Genomic DNA, 6,830 nt, shown 5'->3' with positions numbered 1-6,830 from the left:
GCGGGTCTCGAACCCGCGGGCTCAGGCAATCCACTCACCTCAGCCTCTCAAAGGCTCGGGCTTACAGGCTGAGCCACCGAGCCGGCTCGAGGACCTGCACTTCTTGATGTTTGAGGCTTTCCGCTAGCCCCTCCTAGCAGGAGAAGTAATGGCGAAGGCGGCGTCTCATAACTTTCCTTTCTCCTTTCTTCCCCTTTCTCTGCCCACCTTTCCCACTCTGTTTTAGAGTTCTTGATTGTCCATCTCTGTCACATCCAGTGATTGTTTTGGTTTCTGTTCCCTTTCTAACTGCTCAACAGTCCCTTCTTTTCATGGGGGTAGTCAGAAGGGACTAAAATTGAGGGAGAAAGGTAGGGGCACATCAATAAAGAGGAAACCACCAAGCTGAAATATATATATATGTGATATCAATTAAAGAAAAAACACACAATGGACAGGATTAACAAAACAAGAGGTTGATTCTTTAAAAATACAAGTAAAATAGACAAAATTTTGGCAAAATTATTCAAGTAGTGGGAGAAAATATACAAATGAGCAGTCTTAAGAACGAAACTAGGGATATAACCAGCTGCTATTAAAATTAAAGCTATAACAGGGACTATTATAAATAATTTTATAGTAATGAAATTTGGAACTTAGGTAACAAATAAAATTGACTAATTCTTGTGTGCAACTTAAAACTTAGTCAAAAAGAAATCTAAAAACCTGAGTAGTCCTGTAATCATCCAAGATATTGAATTTAGGGATTGGTAGTTAAAATTCTTCTACCAAAAAAAAAAAAATCATTGCAATCAAGTTCTACAAAATATTCAAAACAGATCATTTAAATCTTACAGAAGCTTCTCCAGAGAATAGGAAGAAGAAACACTCCCAACTCATCTTTTTGAGCCAGCTCAATACCAAACAAGGAAAGATAATATGTCTATATCATTTATGATCGTGGATTAAAAATTCAAGACAAAATATTAGCAAATCAGAAAAGTGTGATGAAAATAATTTAACTGACCAAGTTGAGTTTATTCCAGGAATGAAAATATGTCTTAATGTTAGAAAACTGGCTAATATATTTCACTATAACGATATCAAAGGATAAAAATCATTTTATTATTTTCATAGAGCAGAAAAAGTGCTAAAAAAAAGTAACATTTATATTGAGTTATTTTAAAATTAGGAGGAATTAAAGAAAGCTGTCTTAACTGATAAATGCTGTCTAAAAAAAAATATGTAAAGAAAACACACGTAATGGTAAAATGTTGGAGTCATTCCCTTTGGTACCAGGAACAAGAGAAGGATGCCTATTGTCACAGCTTCTGCTCAGTATTGGCCTAGAGACCCTAAGGGCCTATGTAGTAAGAAACAGGAATAAAAGTGACAAGGTGTGGAAAGGAATAAACAAACTTGTACTTCTTTTTAGATGACATAATTGCCTGCATAGACAACCCAAAAGAATCTACAACTTAGTAAAAGTAATAAGAAAATTAGTTTATAATAAGAAGAAAGGAGGTCAGACTAAGTGGCTCAGCCTGTAATCCCAGCACTTTGGGAGGCCAAGGCGAGTGGATTGCCTGAGCCCGCGGGTTCGAGATCAGCCCAGGTAACTTGGTGAGACTTCATCTCTACAATAAATCAAAACTTAGCCAGGCGTGGTAGTGCGTGCCTGTAGTTCCAACTACTTGGAAGGCTGAGGTGGAAGGATCGCCGGAGCTCAGCAGGTCGACGCTGGGGTGGCCATGAGTGTGCCACTGCACTCCAGCCTGGGTGACAGAGTGAGACTCCAACTCACAAAAAAGAAAAAGAAGAAAGGAAAAAAAAATGGTCATTTTTAGATAATGCTAGTAAAATAATCATTCTGAAACAAGTAATTAGGTAAAGAATCAAACCTTTAACCCGTTTCTTGTGTGAACTGTACAGTACTTGAATGTAGGCAAAGGGTAGATGAGAGAAGTATATATCTTATAGAAATTCTACCTAATAAAATGAAGAATATCTTAATTTTTGTAAGCCTCTAATGAAATAATGGATCTGGCAGCTGTTCAGCAATAGCTATGCCTACCTACCACCATCTCCCAAATCATAAAAATGTCAACATCAGTGTAGTGTTATTGCTAAAAAAAAGTTAGACCTGAGTCTCAGTTCAAGTCTCTAGATATAAGCACCATTTATAGAAAGTATAGAATCGAGGGAACAAGTTCATTGACACCACAAACATACAAACAGCAAAATCCAAACCAGAAAATCTTAAAAGACAATGATCTAATTTCTCCAATAAATGCATGCAAGGAGAAAAAGAAAAAGAAAAAAGAACATAAAAATTAAGGGACATGCAAGGTATGCTAACTAAATGCAGTGTGTGGATAGATTCTGTTTCAAATGATCACTTTCTTAAAAAATGAAGTAATAGGGAATGTGAGCACATTGACTTGAAAATACCTTCACTTTCAATGCTCTTAGGATATTGAAGTTCACTTTTCTAAAGACTCCTAATACATATTCTGCAATACATTCTGATATACATTCTAAAATACAAATATCAAAAAGCAAGTAAATGAGAATGTATCAAAATTACTAGATACAGAATAAATGTACTAAAAACACACATTTCCATTCACCGTTAAAAATCAAGATATCAGCCGGGTTCGGTGGCTCAGCCTGTAATCCTGCACCTTTGGGAAGCTGAGGTGAGTGGATTGCTTGAGCCCGCAGGTTTGAGACCCGCCTGGGCAACTTGGCGAGATCTCATCTCTACAATAAATAAAAAAATTAGCCGGGCGTGGTAGCATGCTCCTGTAGTTCTGGCTACTCGGAAGGCTGAGGCGGAAGGATCGCCGGAGCCCAGCAGGTCAAGGCTGCGGTGGCCGGAAGCGGCCACTGCACTCCAGTCTGGGTGACAGAGTGAGACTCCAACTCAAAAAAATCAAGATATCATTTACCTTAACAAGAAAAAATAAATAAATTTAGAAATAAATCTTGCAGACTTGTGTAAGTCCTTATGATTAAAAAAGTATAAAATTTTAAATTTATAAAATATCTCAAGAAAGACATTCAAGACCTAAATAAATTCTAAAATATACTACATTCTCTAATCGATAGAAATATCAAAAAGATGACAGTTTTACCCTAGTTGAACTACACATTCAAAGAAATTCTAATAAATTCCATAAGGTTTTCTATAGAAATTAAGAAATCAACTTAAACTGTATCCTTGGCAAAGGACAGGAGTAATCAAAGCATTCCCAAAGATCAACAAAGCAGGAGGCCTGTTCTATCAGATATCATCACTTACTATGAAACACTATTAAGACAGTGTGGTCTTGGATTAAGAACAGATAAATTGACCAGTAAAACTGAACATAGAACCAGAAACAAAACATTCACATATATGGAAATTTGTGTTTTACCAATCCACGGGAGATTCAACTGCTTGCTAAAAAGCACTGGATAACTAATTACTCATGTGGGAGGAGACCAGATCCCCACTGTCCACCACTCCCTGAAGTCAGTTCCAGGTAGATTAACGGCTTTGCTATGAAATGTAACACAATAGAATTTGTAGAAGACAACATAGGAGATATTGTTTTAGGATTTCAGAGTAGGGAAGAATTTCCAAAACATGACACAGAAAGGGCAAGCTATAAAGGGAAAGACTGATAAATTCAACAACATAAAAATTTTGTTCATCCAAAATCACTAGGGGAATAAAATCAAGCCCAAAATGCAGAATATGTTTGTAATAAATAACTGGAAAAGGGTCAATTTCTAAAATATATTAAGAATTTTGCTAGGCGTGGTGGCTTACGCCAATAATCCCAGCACTTTGAGAGGCAGAGGCAAGAGGATTGCCTGAACCCAGGAGTTTGAGACCAGCCTGGGCAACATGGCCAGACCTCATCTCTACAGTAAATCAAAAACTAGGTGGTTGTGGTGGTGCACACCTGTAGTTCCAGTCACTTGGAAGGCTGAGGCAGATGGATCGCCTGAGCCCAGCAGATTGAGGTTGTGGTAGCCGTGATCATGTCATTGCAATAGAGTGAGACTCTGACTCAAAAAAAAAAAAAAAAAAAAGAATTTCTATAAGTCTAAAAGAAAATGGGCAAAAAAAATCAACAAGCCTTGTAAAATAGAGAAAATAGAAATAATTTATAATATTTGAAAGAATTCTCACTTTCATTAATAATCAGGGAAAAAAAACTTAAAATCACAGAAAGATACCATTTCACATCCACTGTGTTGACTAAAGATGTCTGAGGCCACCAAGGATCGCTGATGTCACGGGGGAGAGAAAACTTCTGCTGGGAAGGTAAAGAAAGAAACTCTGGAAACAGTGAGGCATCGCCTTATACCTCCAAGCTTTTCCACACAAGCAAGAAACTACAAGCAGCTCAGACGTCCTCCGGCAGTGGCACAGATCAGCTGTGCTGTCCCCAGGCAATGGACTGCAGCACGCAGTGAGAGCAGACACACCTCAGTTTCATGCGGCCACATGGACGAATCTCGAAACACAGTGCTGAGAGGACAAAGCAAGTACAAGCCACTGCAGAAGGATTCCAGCAACATAAAGTTCAAAATCAGCAAACAAAACAATCATTGTGTATGGATACGCTACAGGAGGTAAAACTATAAAGGAAAGACAGGGAGTGATGAACACACACTAAGGAGCAGGAGGAAGGGGGTTCCGAAGAGGGGCCGAGGAGCTGGAAATGGTGTTTCATAAGCTCGGTGGGGGGCACGTGGGAGTGAGTCTTTTTCTTCTTTAAACTGTAACTATATATTTACACATTTTCTCTATACAAGTTTTATTTCACAATTAAGTGTTTTAAGTAATGAATTAGATCACCCTCAAGGGCGAATTCTCGAATTTTGAAATTTCATAAAACCCAGGCTTACTTGAAAAGTTGAAAATCAGCAGAGTTCTGTGACAGAATCCTGGACTCTCAGATCTGAATGTGTCCTCAGTTGACCTCCTTGTCCCTCCTTTCACAACAGAGCTCCAGAGAGGTCAGGTGACTTTTCAAAGTCCCCCAGCACCTGAGTGATAGAACAAGACCATGGACAAAGGTCTAGAACCTGTGAAACAGTCCATTTTCCACTGGCACATCAGGGCCGGGCGGGGTCTCCTTCTCACCCTATTTTACAGTGAGAGTACATTCCGGACTTATTCAAAGCATTTCTAACTTTGCATTTTCTGTCCCGTTGTCAGACCATATGATCTGCCTTTTTTTTTTTTCCATCGCTAGGCTTTATTTTTTGACTCATAGACTCACGGCTGCCTGGTGGGTGTATTAATTCCACATCAGTTTCATACCGCAAACCCTCCCCGTGGTCCTTCCAGTTAAGTGAGCGTGTGGCTTCACTCAGCCTCGGAGCCATCTGGTGTGCCGGTCCAGCTTGCCTCTGTCCTTGTTTCCCTAGGCTCTTCCAAGAGTCCCCAGGAGGCGTATCAGCCTCTTCATCCTTTCTACCCAAAGCTTCCTCCTTCAGCTCCTTGGGGGAAGTGGAGGAACTGATTGTTCTGAGTTTTCCTATGTCCTCCTGGATTTCTCCTCCGGGAATGGTGATTCTGGGGGTGGAGTTGGCAGGAGAGACAAAGAGGAGAAAAGCAGGGAAAAAACACAAGCCGTTTCCAAAGAGGTCATAGGCCGTGGCCTAACTGATTTCACAGCCATGGAGTCAACCGCTCCACCACCTGCGTGCCCAGCACAGCCTGTGCTCCGGCCTTGCCGGACCTGGAGCCAGGCATTGTTTGGTGTGATGAATGTTCACGATGCCGGCGGAAGAGGAGCCCTTCCTCACCTCCCACCGCCACGTCTCCACCGTGTCCTGCCTCTCCACGGGAGGCTTCAGGGTCAAGAGCAGAACTGCACACGGAGTCTTAGATGCTTAGGCAAGTAGAAAACAATTTTAGCTCAATTTTAGTTGACCCAAATAGGGATTTGCACGAACATGTTTCTTAGCTTTTTCAGGTAGACTGCGGTGGCCATGGCTGAATTTTCTGTGCATCAATTTCAGTCATCAGAACTCCATGCAGCAAGAGAAGCGAACACAAGCACACCAGCGCTGCTGTGTGCTAGCCCAGGAGACAATTTGAAAAGTAGTGACTCTTCCCTTTTGTTTTTGCAGAGTCACTGACGCCAGTGGTGTTGTTTTCATGTTTTTCCTCATTAAAACTTTCCTAACCCTTCAAAAAAATAATAAAGTAAAATGTTCAGGTGTATAGGAAGCCCTAAAGGAAGCTTAGCCTCCCGGAGACTTATCGCATGTCTATTCTAGAAGCAAAGTTCAGCCTCCTCGCTTTGCAGATGCGTGAACCAAGTCCCAGAACCAGGAGACAGTCCTGCTCACTGTCAGGCAGAGACTCGGTGACAGTGACAAGATCAGCCCCGGGTGTTCTTAGTCTCAGACTGTGTCTCCTGCCATCTTGCACTGTCTCCCCCATGTATGACCTCAGGGGCCTCCTCCTCACCCGGCCTGGCCCTTTAAGCCTCTGGCCTGCCAAGGCAAACACATACCTGTGCCTGGTTTCTGGCACCCACCTGGAAGCCGGCCTGTGTGCAGCCTGGCTGATTCTGTAGAAGCGCTTTTCCTAATGGAGATGAGGTCTTTGCTGGAGTATTGTCACCAGGTTCAGGCTGGCTCACAGGCTTGGAAACTCCTGTTGGTTGGTCGCTCTCAAGAAAGTTGATCATATTCACTATGTCCCTGAGAAACCGTGTACAAAGCCAGAGTCCCTCTTTGTTCGTGGAGACATGAGGCATGCCTCTCGTTGGATCAGTTCATGGTGGCCAGGCCAGCTCCTTGTCTCCCAGAGGCAACCCGAGCAGAAAGTCAAGTTA

At 41.5% G+C, this 6,830-nt stretch overlaps 1 protein-coding gene across 1 annotated transcript in view; it reads left to right on the top strand.

Moving 5' to 3' along the window:
- ABLIM3 (actin binding LIM protein family member 3) overlaps positions 1 to 6,830 on the top strand; it is a 70,824-nt gene that overhangs the window by 6,756 nt on the left and 57,238 nt on the right. The window lies entirely within an intron of this gene.

This window comes from Carlito syrichta, unplaced genomic scaffold (assembly GCF_000164805.1).
Source record: "Carlito syrichta isolate Samal-C Ts95f unplaced genomic scaffold, Tarsius_syrichta-2.0.1 Scaffold307326, whole genome shotgun sequence".
NCBI classification, from domain to species: Eukaryota; Metazoa; Chordata; class Mammalia; order Primates; family Tarsiidae; genus Carlito; species Carlito syrichta.
The sequence above is the reverse complement of the archived record's forward strand: the minus strand, read 5'-3'. Positions and strand labels throughout refer to the sequence as shown.